This window comes from Oryx dammah, unplaced genomic scaffold, assembly GCF_014754425.2.
Source record: "Oryx dammah isolate SB20612 unplaced genomic scaffold, SCBI_Odam_1.1 HiC_scaffold_4, whole genome shotgun sequence".
NCBI classification, from domain to species: Eukaryota; Metazoa; Chordata; class Mammalia; order Artiodactyla; family Bovidae; genus Oryx; species Oryx dammah.
In genome coordinates this window covers 56,408,375-56,434,859 of record NW_024070188.1, presented here as the reverse complement: position 1 = coordinate 56,434,859, position 26,485 = coordinate 56,408,375, and the positions used below count along the sequence as shown (strand labels likewise).

Sequence of the window (26,485 nt, the reverse complement as noted above, 5' to 3'; positions counted from 1 at the left end):
TGGAAAAATTCCTCCACAGGAAGTCTTCAGCATATTTTAAATTCTGCATCTTGAAGAACTTAAGATTTTGTACATTTCTGAACTTGCTGTATCTTGAGGGAAGAAATGGAAGACGGGATGAGGGGCGTGAAGAAACTTAGTGTTGAAATCTCGGGAGTAGGAGTTGGAGATGAAAGGGAATAATGGCTGAGATACATTTGTAGGTAGAGGAAGAAGGAAAGAGTAAGAATGGAAAGAGATCGAGAAATAAGGATAAACAGCCAACTATTAGGGTGGAGACAAAAATCTGAATGTCATTTGGCAAAGATGCTTATACTTTTGGTTTCTTCCCAAAAGTTTTTCAAATGATTGTAGTGGGTGGGGAAACTCCACTAGAGATGACAGGTTAAGTGTTGGATGAGGAATATGACAGAAATAGCTTGAGTGACTGAAGTAGGAAGAAACAGAATTAAGAAACTTTTTTTTTCTTTTTCTGGCAGTGCTCTACATTTCTTGTAATACTGTGTGCTTAATTTATTCCAAAAAGTTTTTCAGTCTCGTATAAAGAGTCTCATTTTTGGTCAACTCCTTTTTTTCCTGTGGGGTTGCTTGCCTTAGAATAGGTGTCGAGCTCTCCCCCTCTTTCGGCTTGTTCACTATGGAAAACTGTCAGGACATAGAAGATACGCTGCAAAAGGAGACAGATTCCAAGAGTTGACCTCAGGACAGCAGCCACATCATTCGAGGGACCCAGTACACGTGCGTGATGTTTATGGGCACACACCTGTGTTCTTTTCCCTTAAAGAAGTCTCGTGATACTAGAATGTGATCTTATTTCTTTTGAAGTCTTTTTTTTTTTAATTCATTATTTTTAAGTAATAATGGCTCTGCATACTCTCCAGGCTATGGGGAATTGTTTTTCCATATGTTTCTGTTCGGGTCAGTGAAAAGAGGAAAATAACTTAGGGATGAATTTTATGATTGGAAAAGGAACACTGCCTCCTAAAAGCTATTTATGTTTACCATAGGGTTCTAGTATCAGTCGCATTATTTCCTGACCCGAGGCTGGGCTGCGCCTGACATAAGCGTTAGGAACTGAATTGTGTCAGCACTGCTCCTTAAGGCGTTTATCTTAATCCAGGCGTCCTTGGATTGTGCCCACGAGCACACAGTGGTGGCAGTGAACGCAGAGCTGGGCTGCTGGTGTGAGCTCCGAGGAGCTCAGTGATCGCCCTGCGAGTCCAGGCCCAGTGGGCGTGAGTTGGTGTTTTCCTTTAGATGCTCTATTTTGATCTATGAGGGGTTGTGGTATTTAAGTTACTTCTGTGTCATTCTCCTGGGATGGACTGAATAGCCCTGAATTGTGTCTCACGGGGCCCTGTTATGCAGCTAGAGTAAGTAGAGGATGATGGCCAGGGAGGTACCAGCCGCGGAGCTGGTTACGGTACGGTCCTGATTGGGGTGTTTAGGTTGGCCCGCTTTCCTGGAAGATAAGCTTATATTGTATTTACATAGATACATCCTGAAAGTTCTGTATAATTATAGAGTTGTATTTGAGTGTTCCAGAGAATAAAATAGTACATCTCCTGTCTGTGGCTTTGGCTCTGAGAGCCATAGCTCCTGCTTTCCTGCACGTTCGCCTGCACTTTTGCCTTGTTCCTGCTTTCTCCTGTGATCTGTGTTACCCTGAGTGGAGAAAGGAGCAAAATCTTCCATACTTGTCTCTGGTGAATGCTTTGCATGAAGGAGAGATTACAGAAATGCTGTGGTTTAAAAAAAAAAAAAAAGCCACCAGTCTGCATTTTCGTACTGTTTTTACACCTGTGGGGAATTGGAAGTTTTGAAGTGTGAGGTACACTGGGAAAAGAAAAACCAAGAGGAAAACGTGTTTTGGAAAAACAAACCTGGCTGGGAAGTTAGGTTTCTGCCTTTTCTTACAATATTCTTTAAAAAAATAATAATTCTTCACTTAGCTCAGAATTTCTTAGATTCTCTCGTGTCTGTGATGCAAAGGATTGGCTACATTAATTTTTCAGGCCCCTCCCAGACTCATGATTCAGGAGGACTGTATATCCCCAAACGTATTGTTGTAGGACTTATTTCAGAGCCACTTCTGTTTTCTTCTTGCTTCTCTTAGAATTCAGTACCTTTTTGAAGGTGGTAATCCTTTAGGTCAGTCTTAACCCACGAGAACCAATCATATAGGTGAAGATAGTTGTTTCACACTTCTCACATTTTCCTTGTATGAATCTTAAAAGATGGCATGACATTTCTTGTCATAAATGCGCCAAAATAGGGTTTATTCCATTGGAGGGCCATTTAATTTAATATTAGGCTTACTTTATTGAATCGTTAAGGTGATTATCTTGGATAATAGAAAAATAAGATGACAGTGCCAGGAATTGTCTGAAAAAACAGGTGCAGTTTGTTTTTTAAAAAGTGTTTTCTTATAATCTCACCTCTTTCTCCTCAAATGTACTAAGCATCACTGTGCAAAGGAGTGTGTGGTTTGCTTTGGGGGATCCAGAGATAAGACAGACATGTTAAGTATGGTGGCTAAGATGTGCTCATAGGATCAGTACTACAGAAAGTGCAGAGCTCTGGAAGGGCGTAAGGGAATGTTGTGGGCACTTGGAGGAGAGAGGGATGACAGTCTTTGGACAGGGCATGGTCGGTGGCTGGCTTTTGCCTGATGTTGGTGGCTGTGATGGGCATGCTTCGAGGAGTAAGCCTGGAGACTCTTGGCTTTTTCCTCCCTCAAGACTAGAATCATCCTGCATCCTACTGAGCAGAAAAGTTAGAAAGGAGGGCGTGGCCAGAGCCTAGAACACTGCTTTTCAGGTGGAAGATTTTGGGTTTTCTTTCTGCAGTTACTGAGGTTTTCCAAACAGGTGAATGATGTGATCAGAACTGGAGTGTAGGAAGATGAGGTAGATAGAGAGTCACAGTAGGGCTAACAAATTTATGAGAAAATGTTAGTTATGAGAAAAATTTGCCTGTTGGTAACTTATTTACTGGTTTTACTGACTTGAATCAGAGTCTACTGCTTGTTTTTTTCCTACAGTACGAAAGTCATCCAATTGTTTTTTTAGGGTACTCTCCACTGAAGATAAGCATATACCCTTCAGGTAAAAGTGAGGAACAATCAGTTTGTCTTTGTTGTGAACTTTTTCCATTAAACATACTCAGCTATTTACTGTATTTTGTAATTAACCTTGACTCTTGGCATTCTCTCACAGCTCCCCCCGCCCCGAAGGCTTTTCTTAGGCCCTGTTCATATCAGTGTTTTAAAGACATTATATGATTGAGTGGGTATATCCCAACTTCACCTTCACCTCCATTTAATAAGCATTTAGTTCCATTTTAGTATGCCATTTTAGGAATTTTCTTGTCCTATTTTTGACAATAGTTTGTCTTTAATCCTTGTGAACATTATTTGGTGTTGACAGTCTTGCAAGTCAAAGTATCTTGGAAAGAAAGTCAAAGTCTGTAGCTAATAAGTGAAAGAGTTACAGTTGAAACTCAGATATGCTTGTTACTGAATCATTTTATATCTGCAAGCCTCAGTTTCCTTATCTATAAAATGGAGGCATCAGTAGTACATTTCTAATAGAGTGGTCATGGGAAATGAAGTGAAATGATCCATGTGCTGGCATAGGAATGTTTGTAAGCCATCTTCTAAACAACATAGACGCATGGTGTTTGTGAATCTAAAACACTTAATTGATTCAACCCATAAGTAATTTTACATTTTGAATTTTAAAGGTAATTTTCTTTTAAAATTTAATGAAATCACCCAACTTTTAAAACCTCAGGCCCTCTTTTAATTTTGTGTACTATAACACATGAAACTTGTATTCTCAATAGTTTCTTTTAATTCTTCCCCACAGACTGTCATTCTGCACTTTCAGCTCTGTTTTGTGTTAATTTTTACTGCCTTTCCCCCCTGAAATGCAATAGTCCTGTAGTGTCCTAGTAGAAACATTGTTCTCTTTGTTTGGGCTAAAGAAGTGCCTTTGTCGTTCCTTTGAGACATTCTGCAGATGCCATTTTGCAGTTGGGAAAAATATGTCGCTGTCCTCCCTGTGCTGTGTTACATTGTGTGTGTATGGCTTGGTATTTTAATGAAGTTGTAGTGAAAACTTGACAGTGATAACTTGTCACGTGATGATAAAACATAGAAAGGCTCTTTCTTGGCTGTAGATATGTGGTCCCCATCTCTCCGTAGCGTTGTGTGGTCAGAAAGTAGATCCCTCCTTTATTCAGATATTTGATACTTTTTGACTAACTTCATAGAAAACTGTTAAAACAGCTTCTTCGAACATGTACTGCTTTTTAAAGATCTCTTAATTTATATGTTCTTAATAGCATTTTAAGTGGCAAGTATACCCTCTAATTTGCTAAGTGGCTTTAATCCTTGTACTAAGAAATGGGGGCAAAAATCTTTTGGGAAATTGCCCTGATAAAACCCAGGAAATTCCTTTCATTCTTTTAAATCCAGTTAAAATCTAACTTTTAAAAAAGGCCTCTGATATAACAGTGTCTGCGAGCATGTGCTTCTTAGAGTCCAGTAATTTCTTGTAGATAGTGCCAAGCTCAAAGAGGAATAGCATGAATGTATCCCTGTGTTTCAGGTAAATCTATAGCCCATGGCACACGACCAGTTTATTATAACTTTGCTGGGACTGAGCCATCTTGTTTTGTACTGCTTTTAAAACTGCCAAAGTAGGGGTACAGAAATGAAGGGGGAAAACTCATATTTCTTTGTTTTAGTGGATTTTAGTTTGTTAAAACATTTCTTAATTATTATATGTTTAGTGGGAAAAGCTTGTTAATATAGAAAAGTACAAATAAAGCAAAATTTCCCATTGTCCACATTCAGGAACAACAATTGTTACCATTACAGTTGGCCATTTCCAGTGTTCCATCTGTGAATTTACATATGAGGTAGAACAACAGCACTTTCCTTTTAAACATGCTTGTGTGCCCTTGGCGAATGTATATTTAAATTGTTCTTCTTTAAATTGAAGTATAGTTGATTTACAATATTGTTAGTGTCTGGAGAAGGACATGGTAAATTCCACGGATGGAAGAGCCTGTAGGCTACAGTCCATGGGGTCACAAAGACTGGGCATATCAGCAGCACATTGTTAGTTTCAGGTGAATAGCAAAGTAATTCAATTATATATTATTTTTCAATTAAAGTTCATTACAGGATATTGAATATAATTCTCTGCACTATATAGTAAAGCCTTGTTGTTTTTCTCTTTGATATATGGTAGTGTGCCAATTTACTCCTCCCTCCCTTTCCTTTTGGTGACTGTGAGTTTATTTTCTGTATCTGTAAATTCTTAAGATAGTAGTGCTTAATTTTAGAAACGTTACTCCATAGGGCATTCATTCATTAGATGGACTCACTTGAAAGTTCTCAATTAGTAGAAAGTGTGTACATTTATTGCCTAAAGATATGAGTCAGAGAAGGATAGGCTAATCATTTTGGATGTTTTCCAGGATCATAAAAGCATAATAGGTCTATATTAGAACTGTTAAGAAGCCTTTAAACAAGTAAAGATCCTATCACATAAGCCCTGGCTCGTCTTGGACAGCTGGCTCATTGATTTCCAACGATAGCTGATTCTGTGGTGGCCCAACTCCTGTCATCTGTGGCAGAGGTACCCAGGGATTACGGTGTTTGTATATGTCTAGCCATCAGCTGGGCTGGTTTTAGACAATGATACCAAGCCCTGTGTCATGCCATCCCATCTGTTTCTTTTAAAGATAAATATACAGTTGGTATGGGACAGATCCTGTTACACTAAGCTCCATGGCAGAAATAAATTTCCCAGGTGGCTCAGTGGTAAAGAATCTGCCTGACAGTGCAGGAGACACAGAAAATTCCAGTTCGATCCCTGAGTCGGTAAGATACCCTGGAGGAGGAAATGGTAATCCATGCCAGTACTCTTGCCTGGAGAATCCCGTGGACAGAGGAGCCTGGTGGGCTGCAGTCCATGGGGTCACAAGGAGTTGGACTCGACTGATCAACTAAACAACAACAGCAACATTAAAGGTTGAGGTGAGAGGAAATCCTCTCCAGGGGATTGGTAGATACTTCAACCAGTCTTCTTCCAGAAGAGAAAAGCATCTCAAGCCTGGCTCTGATTACTCTAGGATCCAATGGGAAGAATATTTACTTTCGATACATAGATGCTAAGCCAGCAGGAACAAATTTCTATATCTTGTTATATCTGTGCTGTTCTGTTGTTTCATTCAGCATGTATTGAGTTACATGTTCTGGTATGGTTAACATGGAATTATGGGTGATAATGGGAGGAGATAAAAAAGGGACTGAGGAAGATATGAGACACTAGAATTATGGCTGAACCCAAATGGCTTGAATAGATCCAGGCAAATTCTTTGGTGGGAGGAAAATATCAGGGGCATGGTGACAGAGGGGGAAGTTAGATGTGGCTGCTAAATAGATTATTAGGAGTGCTACATTCCACCATTTGTCTGATATATATATGTATACACACAGTTCCATACATTTAGGTATAACGTATAATTGTGTGTATATCCTTTTAGTTCAGCTTACACAGGTCAACTGCAGGGTACAGTCCTTCCCTCTTCCAAGGACAGACCGTATAAAGTTCTGTTGGCCCGCTGCACCTAGAGGCAGAGTATTGTCTCATAGAACACGGTGTACCGGTGATGTCCATCCCTCTGGCTTCAGTTCCATCCATGTCAGATGTCAGCGATCAGCCGCATTGTTGAGATTTCCCCCTGGACAGCGCCCTGCCCTGCCCTGTCCTGTCGTGTAGCCGTAAATTACCCTCTTGGATCACCAAGTTGTGTGGTTTGTGGAGTGTATGATTAGGTAGGTTAAGAGCAGTGGTTGCTCTGGGGATGGCTTGTCCTTGAAGTGTAATTCCTGATCAGATCTTACTGCCCCAGGTTCTGTCCATTTGGAGGATCGCCTTCACTCACTATGTATACCTCAGGGCCCGTCTCCGAGAAGGGGCTGTGTTACTCTCCGTTTAAGTCTGACTTCGCCATTCTTGGCATCCTGCTTCCTTTGCCAGTGGGTCCTCCTGGAGTGGTAGACACTCCCTGCTGGGTTGGTTTACCAGACTTCCCTTTGAGAGCCTTGTGATTTGTGACAGTGTGTATGTACCATAAACTCACAAATAACTTGATTGCCTCCCCCGCCCCCATGTTTTATTCTGTTTTCTAAAAGTCAGTAACAGAGCTATTGTTAGGTTTGGTCACAAACTGCTTGTTTTTAACCTTATACCTGGAAGCTGGGGTTAGACTTTTTCCCCCCTCAAGTGTAGACAGGGGAAGTGGACAGTCTAGACAGAGGAGAGTCAGCGTTAATGAGGACACGGAAGCATTTCTTGTTGAGGAGGCTGGTGTGGCTGGAGCTCGGGATGTGTGGGAGCGCGTAAGCAGAAGATGAGCCTCATATCTGGACTGGAGTCAGTCAGTGCGGAACCCGGGAGATTATACTGAGCAGTTCGGTCTCCATACTCCCTGCAGAGCCACTGGAAACCTCTCAGAAATTTTCATTGCTATTATTTCTTTGAAGGAAGAGGCATAATTGCAAATATCTGTATTGCAGAAATACTACATGCCAGGTTTTATGGGGAATTATTGGATTTCCCTGGGTATCTGTGCCGGTGAATTTTATCCTCAGTTAAAGGCATCTACCCAAGGAAGAATCCTTTTGTGTTTCTTTTATTTATGGCTTCTAGGTGAAATTTCAACTCCAGTAACACTTTTGTATTTCTGTGCAAAAAATCTGGTGCTGAGGTTTTTGGGTGGTATTTATTGTACCGGTGACTAGGATCAAATATTTACTTAACCTAATTTTAATCGTAAATCTCACTGTTACCAGTTAAGTACTTTGTTTTTACTACAGAGTAATAACCTGAAGCTTGGCAGTACTGATTTAAGTAGGTGTCTTTGGTATTTGTTGCTCTTTATTATGAGACAGATTTGTGCCCAGTCTTACTGTGAGCCAGGCTGGGCATTCAAAGATGGGGATGAAGGCTGAGCTGCAGATAACTTCACAGTGAGGAAGACTGATGCCCAGAATTCGAAAATGGTCATTTCAGCAGTAGAAATACCTGTAGAGAAAAGAACAACACTATGAGCCTGGATGAAGAGTGAGGAAGGGGTCAGGAGTGACAGCTGTACTGAGTTTATTTATTTGTTACTGGGATTTTTGTTTGTACTACTAATTGAGTATGACCCATCAGTCCATTCATTCATCAAACATTCCTTTGGCTTCCTTTACTGTGTGACAGGTGTTACATTGGGTTGTGGGGAATATAGATGTAAGACTGCAGTCTTTGCTCCTGGGAATCTATTGTTCACATGGAGAGACAGCCAGTCAATAGCAAAGAGAGGCATTTTGGGGACTGGGAATTGCCCCTGAAAAGTGGATAAATAAAACATTTGTTAACTGTTTTGCTTAATAATTAATAAAATCATATCATGTATCAAGTAAGTGAAAATCTTTTTGTAAATTACCTTCTTAATAGTTGTACAGGAAATATTTGTTGAATGAATGAATATATCTTTTGTGTAAGAATAGGTTTTTACAAATTGGTATTAACACAAAAGAACATTTGTGTTATTTGCTACTGGCGATCCCTTCATAGATAGGATACTTTTTCTTTCCAATTGAAATTTCCAGGAAGTATCACTGTCCTAGGCTTTCTGGCCAAGCACTTTTCTGAAGCCAATGGGTGGGTGTATGTTTAGATCCAAGAGAAACAAATTATAACCATGGATGTGGACTTTTCACAGTCTTCTCAAAGTAAAAGCTTGAAAAAATATTTTTATGCATCTCTCTTGCAAATACTAATATCCTTTTCTAAAGAGGAGTAAAGCAAAGATAACATGTTGAGTATACTAGGTATTCATATTGTTCCCATCCTTCCTTGTAGTTAGCACAATACCTCAAAATGTTCATTGAGAATTTTTGGCTGTAATTTTGAATCGTAGAACTTGGTAGAAAGAAGTATGTATGTTCAGTTCAGTCCAGTCACTCAGTCGTGTCTGACTCTTTGCGACCCCATGGACTGCAGCCCGCCAGGCCTCCGTGTCCATCACCAACTCCTGGAGTTTACCCAGACTCATGTCCATTGAGTTGGTGATGCCATCCAACCATCTCATCCTCTGTTGTCCCCTTCTCCTCCCGCCGTCAGTCTTTCCCAGCATCAGGTTCTTCTAATGTTTCTGAATCTTCTGACTCTTCAGTCAGTTCTGCACATCAGGTGGCCAGAGTATTGGAGTTTCAGCTTCAACATCAGTCCTTCCAATGAACACCCAGGACTGATCTCCTTTAGGATGGACTGGTTGGATCTCCTTGCAGTCCAAGGGACTCTCAAGATTCTTCTCCAACACCACAGTTCAAAAGCATCAATTCTTCGGCCCTCGGCTTTCTTTATAGTCCAACTCTCGCATCCATACATGACTACTGGAAAAACCATAGCCTTGACTAGATGGACCTTTGTTGGCAAAGTAATGTCTCTGCTTTTTAATATGCTATTTAGGTTGGTCAAAGCTTTCCTTCCAAGGAGTAAGCGTCTTTTAATTTCATGGCTGCAGTTTGTATATGTGGTGAAGTTCAAATAACGTTGGACATTGCTGTTTTAAATAATGTAGGTGTTTTGGGAGGCAAAGAATAAAAATACTACTACAGCATTATATTTATGAAGCCTAGCAAAATAGAATGTGGGTATGCAATAATAAGAGCTTTCTATTATACAAAATATAAATTAGATGCATCAAAAGGCTCTTAGCTTAATTGGGAAGCAGTAAAGGCTTTGTAAATTGTAAAGCCCCTGTAAATACATATTTGGTGTCAGTCAGTCAGTTTAGTTGCTGAGTTACATCCAAATCTTTGTGACCCCATGGACTGTAGCACACCAGGCTTCCCTGTCCATCACCAACTCCCGGAGCCTACTCAGACTCCTGTCCATTGAGTTGGTGATGCCATCCAATCATCTTGTCCTGTGTCATCCCCTTCTCCTCCTGCCTTCAATCTTTCTCAGCATCAGGGTCTTTTCCAATGAGTAAGTTCTTTGCATCAGATGGCCAAAGTATGCTAAAGCTTCAGCTTTAGCATCAGTCTTTCCAATGTGTATTTAGGACTGATTTCCTTTAGGATTGACTGGTTTGATCTCCTTGCAGTCCAGGGGGCTCTCAATAGTCTTTTCCAATGCCATAGTTGCAAAACATCAGTTCTTTGGCGCTCAGCTTTCTTTATGGTCCAACTCTCACATCCATACATGACTACTGGAAAAATCATAGCTTTGACTATACGGTCCTTTGTCGGCACACTAATGTCTCTGCTTTTTAATGTGCTGTGTAGGTTTGACATTTGGTGACAATACTTGGTATAGTACCCAGATTTCTTAAACTGCAACCCCCCCTCCCGCCCATATGACTGCCTTCATGGTTTGTGTTGGTGTGGAAGAAGACACAGTTATGGTGGTGTGCATTCTACTAGGTTAGCTAATAAAAAAGGGAAGGTGGAAATAAGAGTAGTAAAGAAGTATCACAGGCTTAAAATTGATATATTTTAGTTTCAAAGCCTCTGGTGGTTCCATGTCATGGACTTTGAACCAAGATTATACAGTTTAATAACAAAAATTTGCTTATATAATTAGATTTTAAGCACCTTCAGGACACTTCCTTATACCCTAACATAGTATAGAGACCACAGTTGTTTATAATATTATGAGCACTTTTTCTAGACCTTTCCCCAACTCAATCTTATAGTAAATAAAACACCTCATTTCTGCTGTCTAGGGCCGTCTCTTTGATTTTCCATCACGATTGATTCTGTACAAAGCGCAGTTTGCTTCTTCATGCCATTTCTTATATTCCTAATATTTAAAATAGATTTTTTTGTATACAGCTTACTTAGAAATGGATCATTTACCTACTCTGGCAATCTCTCTTTTAGTTGGTACATTTAGGCCATTTACATTTAATAAATTGTTGCTGGGCACCATTTTGTTCTTTGTTTTCTGTTTATTCCATCTGTTCTTTCTTTTTCTTTTTTTCCCCTTTGTTTTTCTGTCTTCCTCTGGATTGAGTTTATTTTTCTTTGAGTCCATTTTATCTTTACTATTGGCTTATTCATCTATACCTCTTTTTTTTGTTTTGTTTTGTTTTTTCTTTTTTTTAATGTACCTCTTTGTTACCTAATTTAACTCATTAAATTTGTCTCCAAACCCTCTGTTCCTCCTTTTATAACTATTTCAGTGACTGACTTTGCTGCCCAATTAATTGCTCTTTATCTTTCTCTCTTAACTCTGATGTGTTACCAAATTCTTATCATTGTACCAATTGAATATTACTTGAATTTATCCATTCCTTCCACTGATAACGTCTCTAGTCAGATACTATAACCTGCACAAAGCTGAGCTCTTTTGGGGTACAGTTTTAACTTCGGTGGTCAAAGAAATACAAGTCTTAATTGACAAAGAATTGACAAACCACTTATGTTTTTACTCTGGTCTCTTGAAAAAGCAGAATGTGGTTTTATAATAATGGCAAAACTTAAAAATTCTCTGTATCACTTTATGAATTTTTCTTACTCTTCCTCATGACAGTTTAAAAACAGCTTTCATACTCTTTCCTTTCAACCAGTCTCCTCCCAAACGATGAACATAAACTTTCTCAGTTTCAGTTTGAGTCTCTATTCTTTAGTAACTCAGCCCATTCCACAATAAAGTTGCTTTTAAAATTGAAATTACAATGGCAAAATTCTCTTTGGCAGTGAGGAAGCAGAGACTGACTACCTATTTGCTAATATTTTATTTTTTAAACATTAATGCAGCTATCATTTCTTAGATGGAGAAGGAAATGGCACCCCACTCCAGTGCCTGGTAGGCTGCGGTCCATGGGGTCTCGAAGAATCAGACTGAGCGACTTCACTTTCACTTTTCACTTTCATGCATTGGAGAAGGAAATGGCAACTCACTCCAGTGTTCTTGCCTGGAGAATCCCAGGGACAGGGAGCCTGATGGGCTGCTGTCTATGGGGTCTCACAGGGTTGGGCACGACTGAAGTGACTTCGCAGCAGCAGCAGCAGCAGCATTTCTTAGATATGTAATGTCTATGTAATAGATATGTAATGTCTATGTAATAGATATGTAATGTCTATGTAATAGATATGTAATGTTCTGTCTGGTTTTCCTGTCACCCCTCCCCCCACAGTTAAAAAATTTTTTGTTCTTCATATTGTAGTCAGAATTTTAGTTTTAAAGTCTTTTAGTTTTAAGCTTAAAATCCTTTCATGGTACCACTTTACTTTTCAGAAGAGCCTCAAACTTTGTAACATCACTTTTATGCTTGCTGTTTTGGATTTTAACTTACTTATTGAGTTTCAGATGTTAGGTTGCCTCTCTGAATTTAGCTCATATATCAGGTTTTCTGTCATGTCTAGACTTTTGTCCATGTTGCTACTCTCAGGTCTCAGTTTAGATATAACTTCCTTTGGATATCTTCTCTTCTGTGTTCTTCCTTTCACTGGGCCTTTTCCTCCCTGTCAGATATACCTCACTCCAATTGATTCTTTACCTGTCTCTTTTTTTAAAAAAGTTGTTTTTTAATTGAAGGATAATTGCTTTACAGGATTTTGTTGGTTTTTGTCAAATGTCAGCATGAATCAGTCATATAGGTATACGTATGTTCCCCCCCTTGAGCCTCCCTCCCATCTCCCTCCCCTTCCCACCACTCTCGGTTAATACAGAGCCCCTGTTTGAGTTCCCTGAGTCATACAGCAAATTCCCATTGGCTGTCTATTTTATATATGGTCATGTAAGTTTCTGTGTTCTTCTCTCCATAGCTCTCACCCTCTCCTTCCTCCCCCTACCCCATGTCCATAAGTCTGTTCTCTATGTCTGTGTTATCACATCTGTGTTATCACAGTTGTTTGACAGTTAATGGGCTCTTTACAATATTAAGTATTTGAATCCATAAACATGGATTTACTTAAGCCTTTGATTTTTTTTGAATAGTGTTACATACTTTTCAGTGTACAAGTCTTATACTTCCTTGTCTAAATTTACCCTATGTATTTTTCTCTTTTTGATGCTAAGTGAGATATTATTATTTTTGGAGTGTTTATTGCTTATGTATAGAAATACAACTCAGTTTGCATATTCATTTTATACCCTGCAACTTTCCTGAACCCCTCTATTAGCTTTTTAAATGTATTGTAAAGGATTTTTATTTATTACAATTATGTCATCTGCAAGTAGAGAAGTGTACTTCTCCCTTTCTAATTTGCGTGCTTTTTACTTTTCTTTCTTAATTGCCCTGGCTTGAACTTAAGCACACCATTGAATAGAATGATAAGAGGTTGTGAGAGGGAGCATCTTGTCTTGTTCCTGATCTTAGGGGGAAAGCTTTCAGTCTTCGTCATTTAGTATGATGTTAGATGCTCTTTTGTAGATGCTCTTTGCATGTTGAGGAAGTTTCCTTCTGTTTTTATTATTTTTGGTTTATTTATCTTGAAAAGATGTTGGATTTTGTCAAATTCTTTTTCTTTCTATTGAGATGATTGTGTATTTTTCTATTAATATAATCATATTGATTGAATTTCACTTTTTGAATCATCCTTATATTCCTAGAGTAAATTACACTTGATCATGGTATAAGATCTTTTTAATACCTTGCTGAATTTGGTTTGCTAATATTTTATTGAGGACTTTTGCCTCAATTAGGGGTATCGGTTATAGTTTCTTTTTTTGTGACATCTTTGTTTGGCTTTGGTTTCAGACCTCGTAGAATGAGTTGGGATGTTTGGGATTTATTTTTGAGTTGATGAATTGTTCTAAAATTGTTTGTGGTAATGGTTACACAACTGGCTACCCTAAAAAACATTGAATTTTATGGTTAAAGTGGGTATTTTGTATGTTATTTAAAAAATAATAACAACAGCAAACTGTTAGCCCCCTTACTCTGCAGGGAAAAAAAAACACCAAAATAAAACTTTAGGCAAGGTGATCTATCTTTTTTAGCCCAGAGGCCTTTTCATCTTCAAAGCTCTCAACACTCTTTCCAGCTATCATATTTCAGCATTACTTCTGACTTATCTTTGTATGTGACTGATCCAGTGATAGTGGCCAGCCCACTGTCCTGCTCACTGCTTCCTGCTTTGCCAGACGTACAGACCATCTTGTGCATCTTGCTGCTTCAGTCTGCCCAAGGACTGTTCCTTTTGTCTTGAATATCACTGTCCCTCTTTCCCATCAATAACAGTATATCCTTTCTTGCAAAGTTCTGTTCAAATTTCTTCTGCTTACTACTCTAGCCTGCAATTATCTTAGTCCCAAATGCCTACATCAGATGATTGTCATCTCACTTAAAAAATTGTAATGTGTGATCTGGAATTATGTGTAAGTTTGCTCACGCAAAGAGTAGGATGGAATGTTTGAAATCAAAACTATTTTGGGAAATCTTGTATATGTATTTGTAGTGTCAATAGGTATACACTTTATTTTATGCATTTATAGTTAACTCATAAGTTAATAGGACTTCCCTGGTGGCTCAGACAGTAAAGCGTCTGCCTACAATGTGGGAGACCTGGGTTCGATCCCTAGGTCGCGAAGATCCTCTGGAGAAGGAGATGGCAACCCACTCCAGTACTCTGGCCTGAAAATCCCAAGGTTGGAGGAGCCTGGTAGCCAACAGTCCATGGGGTCGCAAAGAGTTGGACACGACTGAGCAACTAAACTTTCACCTTTCACAAGTTTATATGGATGGCTTTTTATTTGCACTTCCCTGGTCTTCTCGAATGGTTCCTAGTGCTTTGAAGAAAGGCACTATGTGGTATTTTTGTTGTTATTTAGTTACTAAGTCATTTCCAACCCTTTAGTGACCCCATGGACTGTAGCCCACCTGGCTCCTCTGTTCTATGGAATTTCCCAGGCAAGAATACTGGAGTGGGTTGCCATTTCCTCCTCCAGGAGGTCTTTCCAACCCAGGGACCAAACTCATGTCTCCTGCTTTGCAGGCTAGCCATTAACATTATGTGCTGGGTAAGGATCTATTTAAATATACATCTATGTTTGGAAATTAAAAAGATCAGGACTTTTTACTTGTTCTTTGAAGTTTTCCTTATGTATTTCTGGGCTTCCCTGGTGGTTCAGACAGTAAAGCATCTGCAGTGTGGGAGACCTGGGTTCGATTCCTGGGTCGGGAAGATCCCCTGGAGAAGGAAATGGCAATCCACTCTAGCACTCTGGCCTGGAAAATCCCACGGACAGAGGAGCCTGATAGGCTACAGTCCATGGTGTCCCAAAGAGTTGGACACGACTAAGTGACTTCACTTTCACTTTTCACTTTATGTATTAAAAAAAAAAATATTTGTTGAAAACATGTACTAGAGTGAAGTGAAAGTCGCTCAGTCGTGTCCAACTCTTTGCGACCCCATCGACTTTATACAGTCCATGGAATTCTCCAGGCTAGAATACTGGAGGAGTGGGTAGCCTTTCCCTTCTCCAGGGGATCTTCCCAACCCAGGGATCAAACCCAGGTCTCCTACAATGCAGGTGGATTCTTTACCAGCTGAGCCACCAGGGAAGCCCAAAGAATCTCCTTCCCCACACCAGGAGTCAAACCTGGGCCATCTGGGTGAAAACCAGGAATCCTAAACGCTAGACACGTATTAGAGTAGAACATGTATTGACAGTAAGTCCTAATGTCTGAAGTCCATGTGCAAATGTGAGGCATAGGTAGTGAGACTGTTTATTTGAAGTCTGCATTTTGGCATGTGGTGACGTATAGCTAGGAGTTTGCATAAGCAAGTGGTATAATGTAAAGAACGTGTTTCAAATAAAATAGAATTAGGTTCAAACCTCAGACATCTGTCTCATACATAGTTGTTGGAGGTTAAGCCAGGATCCAGGTTCAGGTTTGTCTGGTTCCAAGACTGACAGTTAACCACTTAGTATTTTGCATTCCATGCTTTTTAAGGCAAGTTAATTCATTTCTCTGAGCCTTAGTTTATTTACTCATTAAATGAGCTTGATAATACTTACTGTACAGAGATGTTTTGAGACATAAATAGGGATGCTTGTAAAGAATAAGGCAGAGAGCTTGCTCACAAAATAGGCAAGCCTATTAATCCTAGTAAAATATTTTGTTCTTTCAAAACAATTCCAACAAGAGATATTTTGATAGTATATCTGACACAGAGAAAGTTGCTTATCTCTTGGCTTTAGAATATTGAACTCTTGCTGTACATCTTGGCACAGTTTTTGGTGTTTTATTTCTCTAGAATTTAAATAATTTTCCAACTAAGTCATTTGTTAGCAATTTGTTCCGTTCTCATCTTTGTTGTTGTTGTTCAGAATGAGTTATTGTCAAAGAAATAACAAAATTGTCATAAACCTCCCTTCTGAAGAATTTGAGAGTATTTGACATTTATGGTTAACTGCAACTGTTATTTATTTAAAACCTTAGGTTTTGAAGTTTCTGGAGTGAAGTTTAGGAAGGCTGATTTTTTTTTATCTTTTTTTGGTTGGAAGCTGTAGTAAGAATAAACTAGAGAAGTGGTTACTGGTTTTCATCTTGGGTGCAGAAGTATGTGTGAGTATTTTGTTGATATTGCTATAGAAACATAGTAAAAATCCAGCTTGGAAAACATCACGAATAAAGTATTGATTTGCCTACTTAAATTGTTTTTCATATGTTGGAGTTATATCTAATTGATTTCAAAATGTCTTTTGACTTTTTTTTCCTTTTCAGTCACAAATATCTAGGTATCAAAAGTTCAAGTCAGTATTGAGGATATTAACACTAATAATCATCTAAATATTTTTGGTTAGTACTACTCCTTAGAGGTTTGGGGAAAAATTTCTATTAAGGCATTTGGGGAAAAATTTCTATTAAGGCAAATCCAAATTTCCTATTTGTGATGGTGATGGACTGTAATTTAAAAAATGTGTATATCCATGTATTATAGTTTCAGTTTAGCTGGGGGTTTTTCTTAATGAAAAACACACACACATATATATGTATATTTATATACATATATATTTTATATATTTATATATTTCATATATAAACACAAATATATTTATTTCATATATAAACACAAATATATTTATATTTATAAATATATTTATATTTCATATATATTTTATATTTATAAATATATTTATAGTTCATATAATATATTTTATATTTATAAATATATTTATAGTTCATATATTTTATATTTATAGATATTTTTATATTTCATATAAATATATTATATTTTGTATTTATAAATATATTTATTTCATATAAATATATTTTATATTTATAAATACAGTTCATATATTTATATACATATATGTTTTTCATTAAGAAAAGCATATATGTGTGTGTGTGTGTATGTGTATATATATACTTTTTTTCAAGTTTTATGTATGTTTTATTATGGAGTTGTACTGGCCATGCTGTCTATTTTAGCTTTTTAATAAAGCTGCAGTTTGGGTCAGGAGAAAGTGATTCCACTCAGCAGTTTGTAGGGGAAAATAGCTCTGCTTCTGGTTTTTATAGACTCTCTTGCTCAAAGGAAGGACTGCCATTGAGTCAGTTACAACTTCAGTGGAAGATGTCTCGCAGCTGGGCCTTTTTGGTTTTGTTCCAGAGATAGTATTTGTATGTACTGTCAGAATGTCTTAAAGGCCCACCCTGGAAAGGATTCAACTCTATAAAAGGAGTTTTGTTTTATAACCTTTCACATATTCTTATGGGGTTCTGGTGGTGACCGTGGTCTTTATTGTCTTGTCTTTTAAACTGGTATTTTATTGAGACACAGGCTTCACAGTTTGAGAACAGGAATTACAGTTACGGTTATTGTATCTTGTAAATACATTTAACCAAGCCCTTGGCACACGCTGTGATTAAAGCAAAACAAAATACCCTTCTCCAAACCTTGCGATTTCAGTGAGTTATTTTTTAGCTTCTTTTTTTTGGCATCTATAGTGATATGAAGATGGCACTCATTTTATGATATTCTTGATAATTTAATAGGTACTGATTTATAAATCAGTTGAGATAGAAGATAATGCAGGGCATCCCCAATTTTGAAAAACTTAAAAAACCAATAACTTTCCATATTGAAAATTGTTACGTTTACCCCATTTTGAATCCTGCGTTCACCTGAATGCTGAGGGGATTATCGCTGACTATATTCTAGGAGATGGACCATGTTTCCTCTTTGGTTTCGTTTTCCTTACACCACTTCCTCTTCTAGTCCATGTATGTTTCCAGTTCCCTTCTCTTTGGGCTAGAGATGTCCCTCAGGCCGTCCCAGATTAAATGCATTTCTCTCTTCTGAACTTCCTGGCATTCATTTTCCTTTCTCTCCTTTGTATCTTGAACCTCTCCCTACTTTGTCTTTCCCACCAAAAGCCTGCACCAAATAAAATAACCCAAACATCTCCTGTATAGGTAGATTGCCTCGCAGCCGTACCTCGTTATTGTTATCGTTTCTTCTAGACTCTTCTCTGGCACTAAATTTCAGAGATTAGTTTACCCCTTTTTCATACTCCCCCTCTTTAGCATTTTTCCGTTAGCCAGTTGTCTTTTTCTGCTGCTGTCCACTGGACGTGCTCTTTGAGGTTATCAGCAGTCTTCCATGATGCCTGCAGAGCCTTACTTGGTACTAGAAGCACTCTGCCCTTCGCCTGTTGTCCATTGCTCCCAGCCCAGCTCTTCGCCTGGGGCAATACTTGCTTGGTTTGATGTCTTTATCTTATTCTGGTCCTTCCCACCCTCCTTCATAGGTGCTTTGCTCCCTGCCTGGTTATTTACTATGAGCATTTTTTTTTTTAACTTCTGTCTTGCCTTGGGTTTCATCTCTTCTATAGCTTCAAATTACGCTGATTGACCAAGTAGTTCCAAATCTTAGCATGAAAACCTAGACTCTGTGGCTCAGACACATATCTTCACCTGGCCTGATTTTCCACCCAGATGTCACACAGTCACTTAGTCCAAATGTGTTAAAAGTGGAAGCTTGGGCTTCTTTCATGCGTCTTTCATATTCTTTTTGGAAATCTATCTCTAGGTTCATGTTCCTGCAGTCTGACCTTTGACTGCCAGGAACCTGGAAACTTTGTTCTCCCTGACTCCCTCTGCTCAATTCTTTTATCAAAGCCTGTCCATTTTAACTACTAAATATTTACTGACTTCATCTCTTCATTTGCTTCCCTGTTGCCTCTGTGTCTTTTTTTGATGCTATTTTCTGGATCACCTGAGCCTCTGCTTAACTAGTTTCCTTTTACTGTGGCATTTGTTACCACATGAGTGCCGAAGCCATCCTCCCGAAGTGCAAAATGAATCTTTTTTTCATTGCCTTCAGGACAGAGTTGAAACATCTGAGCTTAGCGTAGTCATACTCATTACTGGGCTACTACCTCCCTTGTCCCATTTCCTCCATTTCCCACCCCGTATTCCGGGCAGATGAGGTGTGGACTCGCTGTTCTCAGCAATGCTTTTATCTCTGGTGATTCTGTTTCTTCACTCTATTCCCACGGAGAGGAGTGTGCTTTAACCCGCTTATAATCAGCCCTCCTTCTCCTTCAAGGTCAGCGTCAACGTCACCTTGGGAAGCATTCTTCCCATATCAAGTCAGTTACTGTTGAAATGTTTATGCCTATATTTTAGCTCTGTTCTGTTTGTCGTGTATTTATTTAAATACTCTTCTCTTGCACTGCTGGAGCCAAGTTTTATACAGGTGTGTATCCTGAACAGCTATCGGTAGACAAAAAGGGTAATTCCTCGTTGAATGAACGGATCTTAGCAAAGCCTAAAATTATGGAATTCAGGATCTCATAGATACAGATAATGGTGAGTCCTCTAGCTTGTGAAAGTCACTCAGTTGTGTCCGACTCTTTGCAACCTCATGGGCTATAGTCCATGGAATTCTCCAGGCCAGAATACTGGAGTGGGTAGCCTTTCCCTTCTCCAGGGGATCTTCCCAACCCAGGGATAGAACCCAGGTCTCCCGTGTTGCAAACGGATTCTTTATCAGCTGAGCCACAAGGGAAGCCCAAGAGTAGTGGAGTGGGTAGCCTATCCCTTCTCCAGTGGATCTTCCCGATCCACGAATTGAACTGGGGTCTCCTGCATTGCAGGCAGATTCTCTACCAACTGAGCTATCAGGGAAGCCCCCACTCTAGCTTAATGTTGGATATGTATTGTTTCAGGTGGGGAGGGGCTATGGATTGAGAATGTATTAGCACTTGTGCTTAGGGTTTTCTTTCATAATTCAAATTTGGAGAGGTAAGTTTCTGTAGAAATGAAAGAAAGAAGTGAGTGGAGGGACAGTTTCAAAATATGGAGGTAATAAAGATGTGGAGGGTTGGAAGTACACTGGATCCTCAAACCAGTGCCCAAACCATGCAGATGGCAGGGTAAAGGAAGACAGTGATGCAAGCGAAGTGAGAAGAGGACCTCAGATGGGGTTCTATGTCCCCAGAGCCTGACAAGTAGCTGGGCACTGTACGTTGCATGCACCTTAACATTTCTGTGGCTTGTCTGCTGTGCTGAACTTTCTACAACATGTTTTTTGATAAGAGCCTTATGTTGGCAGGTTTCCTGTTTATGTGGTTCTAGTAGGGGTCTTGGAAATAGTAGTGCTTGTTTTAAAGGGAAAGAAAGAAAAGAAGGGAAACTATGGATGGTAGCTTAGGGTGGGGGAGCAGTTTTCTTTCTACAAGTTGAGGAAAACATAAATGGTGGTATATTTACTGTAGGTTAATGTTTGACTTAAGAATAAGTGTAATGGTATGTTCAACCATTTTGAGGAGAAAGCCTAGGTGATTGTTTTGATGGTTGAAATTGTGTGTTTAATAGTCATTTGCATTAACGTAACATTTTGCACTTGACTAGTAGCTCTCGTGTAGGTTCTCCTGTGATGCCCACAAGAATCCCATTATATAGGTATTTTATCTGCTGGTACCTTCACTTTATAGACTTAGTTAAGTGACAACATGGAGTAATGTCCAGACTGTTCGCGTGTGAATTTAATGTTGTTGCAGATTGGGGAGATTAGATCATTTCTTGACAATGACTTCTTTATTTTGGAAATATACTTTTTGGGGGAGCAGGAAGGTGTAGGGTTTTTCTTGGATCCAGAGGATAGGGCAGAGTTGGGGAGCTTTCGGGGGGTCAGCTGGATGCCTAGCATCAGGGATCTTTGTTTCTTCTGGCCCTTGGACAGCCATAAAAGGTCTCTGTTGCTGGGTATCTTCTCAAGAGTGTCTCGGCCCTTACCCTCACATCCAGTCAGTACAGTCTGCAGTGGGGAAAGGCAAATAGAGTTATTAGGCAGAATCTGACATCCAGCCTGGGTTCTACTCCTGATTTACTGTGTAACTTGACAAGTGACCTAACTTCTGGGTTTCAGGTTCCCCGTCCGTGAAAGGCAAGGACAGGAGGTACATAAGAGCTGAGATCCCTTCTGATTCTATATTTGTTTATAAGAATCCCATTTTGCTTGGTCATGTGGATGGTATTGCCCAGATGCTAGCAAGATCTTTGTTTCTGATTTGTATGTGATGGGCTTTGTGATAATTATTTTTTAATCAGTAAGGCAAGGAGAGTCATTACCACAATATTAGCAGAATCATTTGTTCGTCTCAAATGAGAGACGAGTGAGCCTAAACATTGTACGCCTATGATGCCTTCCTTGTCCTCCCCAAGGAACTTGCCCACTAGGCTGTGTCCTGACTGTACCTCTGTTACAGTCCTTGTCCCATGTGGTATAATTATTTATGTATGCTAGACTGTGAAATCCCTGAGGACTGGTGTGGGGAAGAACTTTCCAGTCCTGAGGGCTTAGACCAGTGTCTGGGGCAAAGGGGGAACTCAGCAAAGTTTTCGCAGATGTAAGTGAAATGAAAGTAATACATTTTAAAGTAAATGCTGAATTACTGTACTGGTCTGAATGTGTAATTCTGATAATGATGCTTTTGACTTTTGAAGTTTAAAAAAAAAGGGGGGTGGGTGGGCATTTGTTACTGCTTTGTCCTAACACTTCTTAGATGGTTTCAGAACATTAACTTTTTGTTTAGAGAGTCCCAACTGCCATCCTTTTGCTTCCCTCCTGTACCGGCTCCTGCTCTCTCTCTCCAACCCCCCTGTAAAAATCTGGGGTCATATGGAATTTTTCTTGCCCAGAGTCTCATAAATCTGTAGTACTTCCTAATGTTACGTTTTACAAAACATGGTAGGAAAGAAACTTTGTGAGTGACTTATGTGCAGTTGCGCAAATTATTTTGGGTTCAGCGCCTGAGAAAAGTTAAACTGTGGTGTGTGGTCAAAAGATAACTTAGCCAGAGGCTGTGGAACTAGTATAGTAGCTGTTTTTTTTGTTTGTTTGTTTGTTTGTTTTCTTTTTGTTGACATCAACTGGCAATGATCCTATGAAATGTGGACTGTTAGAAAATTTTATAGACAAGTTGAAATTCATCCAGATTGAGGGAATCATAAAACTTTTCTTCACGTTTTGTTCAGGGAGGATAGTCTTGCGTGATGATTGGTATATAGCAAAGTTGGATTCTCTGTGAAATCAGTAAAGTTCAAAAACAGAGGGGTTATTTTTTATTTTTTTGAATACTTTTTAGGTTATTTTAGGGTTATGCTAGAAAATCGTACTTGCTTTTTTTCTGGTTTGACAGATGATACATGCTTCTCCAATGGAGGTTAGATGAATGATAGGGAGAGGGGAGACTGAAAGGAACTCTTCTGCTCACTGTCTTTCTGTGACACTGAGAACTTTATTTTCTGCACAGAGTTTGTGTCGTGTATGGTCTTGGAGCTTTGCGTCACCATCAGCTTATTGCATCCTTGCATCTTATTCAGTTACATTCCTTTTCCTCAAAGTTAGGAAATAGGACATTTTGTGCAAGTCAAGAAATCATTTTACTGGGTTTAATTTTATTTATACATCAACTTAACTATACAAATATAGGAAAAATATCCCCCACCCTACGCTCAACCAACTCCCTTGAATACTGAAGTAGTATTCTGAGGATAAACTAATTTCCCCTTTTCGTGAAACAATAAAACAGTGTCAAAGCAAGGCTATTTAGGATCTTCCTAAGACAGGGGCAATAGATACACATTTATATGAGCAATTTTTTATATTTAAGACCTTATAGCATATGTGTTTTATGTATTTTAATGTGTTTAAAGCCTTACTGGAAATAATTTAAATGATACTGGACCTAGTTTGTAACTTCTCTGCCAGGAACCCACAGAGTAACCTTATTTATAAGTTATTTCACTTCTTTGGGTTTAGTTTACTCATCTGGTAAACAAGGGTGTTGAAATTGAGGTAATGCAGCATTGGTGGAAAAGTGTTGGCTTTCAAGGAAACTGCTCTCCACTATACCTTCAATGCCACTAGTATTGGTTTTGAAGCAGACTAAACTGGTGTAATTTCTACCTCTACCACTTATTGAGTATATGAGTTTTGGAAACTTATTTAAATTCTCTGGGTTCTCCTTTTATCTGCTCTGTTAATGACCTGTTCTTCTTCCAAATCAGAGAGTCACAAAACTCACCTCTTATCTTAATTCTCTTAACCTTTATTTGAATAATGAGAATCCGATGTCTCATGGGCAGGATTGAAGCGAGCAGAGGAGCTTGAGCAGTGGCATTGGGTTCTATGATTAAGAAAGTAGATGCCTTAGTCAGCTTGGGCTTCCATAACAAAATACCATATACTTGTTTACTTAAACTGCAAAAGTCTTTTTTCTCACACTTCTGGAGACCAGAAGGCCAAGATCAAGTGCCAGCATGGTCAGTTTTTGGTGAACACTCCCTTCTTAGATTATAGATGGCTGCCTAATCTGTGTCCAGAGGGAGCAAGAGTGAGAATGTGAGAGAATGAGCAAGCTCACTGGTGTCCCTTTTAGAAAGCCACTAATTCCATCATGATGGTTCCACCCTGATGACCTCATCTAAATCTAATTATTATCTCTCAAAGGTCCCACCTCCAAATACCATCACTTTGGGGATTAGTGCTTCAGTATATGGGATGTTGGGGAGATATAATTCAGTTGATGGAAGTAGAGGAGTTAGGAATTAAGGCAGGCACAGTGGTGATGAGAGTTGACTGGGACAGATGGTGAAGATCTACCTATGTCAGCCTCACTGGATACAGTGCTGTACGTCAGTAGTCCTGAGACTTCTGAATTCTGTGGAGCAATGCTGTGCTTAGTTGCTCAGTCATGTCTGACTCTTTGTGACCCCATGGACCGTGGCCTGCCAGGTTCCCCTGTCCACGGGGACTCTCCAGGCAAGAATACTTGAGTGGGTTGCCATGCCCTCCTTCAGGGGGTTTTCCCAACCCAGGGATCGAACCCAGGTCTCCTACATTGTAAGGTGGCTTCTTTACTGTCTGATCCACCAGGGAAGCCCTATGAAGCAATACATTTTAGAGAAAAAGGTTTGGAGCCAGTATTTTTTTTAAGTCAGTATATCAAAGTAAATCTGCCATCCTTCTGCTGTTTCTATTGCTGTTTCTGTGTTTTTAAAAATACATTTAACAAATGTGGGAAAAACACAATCTGAATAAAAGATGAACTAAATAAATTTGGCTCTACTAAGTTCAGTTCAGTTCAGTCGCTCAGTTGTGTCCGACTCTTTTTGTGACCCCATGAGCTGCAGCACGCCTGGCCTCCCTGTCCAACACCAACTCCCGGAGCCCACCCAAACTCATGTGTATTGAGTTGGTGATGCCATCCAACCATCTCACCCTCTGTCGCCCCTTCTCCTCCTGCCTTCAATCTTTCCCACCATCAGGGTCTTTTCAAATGAGTCAGCTCTTCGCATCAGGTGGCCAAAGTATTGGAGTTTCAGCTTTAACATTGGACCTTCCAATGAACACCCAGGACTGATCTCCTTTAGGATGGACTGGTTGGATCTCCTTGCAGTCCAAGGGACTCTCAAGAATCTTCTCCAACACCATAGTTCAAAAGCATCAATTCTTCAGCAGTCAGCTTTCTTTATAGTCCCAACTCTCACATCCATACATGACCACTGGAAAAACCATAGCCTTGACTAGATGGACCTTTGTTGGCAAAGTAATGTCTCTACTTTTTAATATGCTATCTAGGTTGGTCATACCTTTTCTTCCAAGGAGTAAGCGTCTTTTAATTTCATGGCTGCAATCACCATCTGCAGTGATTTTTGGAGCCCAGAAAAATAAAGTCAGCTATTGTTTGCCCATCTATGTGCCATGAAGTGATGGGATCGAATGCCATGATCTTAGTTTTCTGAATGTTGAGCTTTAAGCCAACTTTTTCACTCTCCTCTTTCACTTTCATCAAGAGGCTTTTTAGCTCCTCTTTACTTTCTGCCATAAGGGTGGTGTCATCTGCATATCTGAGGTTATTGAGATTTCTCCCGGCAATCTTGATTCCAGTTTGTGCTTCTTCCAGCCCAGCGTTTCTGTTGATGTACTCTGAATATAAATTAAATAAGCAGGGTGACAATATACAGCCTTGATGTACTCCTTTTCCTATTTGGAACCAGTCTGTTGTTCCATGTCCAGTTCTAACTGTTGCTTCCTGACCTGCATACAGGTTTTTCAAGAGGCAGGTCAGGTAGTCTGGTATTCCCATCTCTTTCAGAGTTTTCCAGTTTATTGTGATCTACACAATCAAAGGCTTTGGCATAGTCAATAAAGCTCTACTAAAAAACTCACCATATTGCCCTTTTGTGAACTAGGGAAAGCTTTGTGGGTAGATAGTGAAGTTTACTTCCATTATATAGAATGAGTTTTTTTGTTTGTGTTTGTTCATTTTGACAGAGATTAATCTCTTCAGAGCTGCTACTGAAATGTATTTTCATTAAGTACCTATAAAGGAAAACTTATTTTTTTTTCTCCTAGTTTGTATAGGTGATATCTTGTTCATTTAACTATCTAATGTTTTATTTGTAATAATTCTTTTTAAAAAAAGACTGCTGTAGGTGAATGTGAACATATAATCCTCATTGACTTAAGAACTGTTTGGTAGGAGAGCAGTGTGGTATGGTAACAGGGTCAAGATGTAAATATGTATACCTAGATGCAGAGTCTATCTTGGTCCTCACTGGTTAATGTAAATATCTATACTATGGGAAAAACCAACCAGAATTTAATGTGGAAATGTAAGGGAGTAGGGGGATGGTAATGTAGAATTAAGAAAGGTTGGTGTTTTTCAAAGCACTCTGACCTGAATCTTAGAATAATTGTATTTCCCTTTAGTGACTATAAATTTACCTCGCTTCTATATATGTATTTTTATTCATATGACAAATGGATGTAGGATTTCACCTTTTGTATCCATCATTGGTCAATTTAGGATGGCAATATAATAATAAAACAAGAATTTATCAGCTTTGTAACAATATGATGGTATCTATAAATCTAGATTGAAACGGGCCTTCCTTTAAATACAGTGTGAATGAATAATCAAATTTTCTTACAAAT

At 39.1% G+C, this 26,485-nt stretch overlaps 1 protein-coding gene across 9 annotated transcripts in view; it reads left to right on the top strand.

The window, feature by feature from the left end:
• The window catches only part of EPB41L2 (erythrocyte membrane protein band 4.1 like 2), a 207,269-nt gene that overhangs the window by 56,837 nt on the left and 123,947 nt on the right, over positions 1 to 26,485 (top strand). The window lies entirely within an intron of this gene.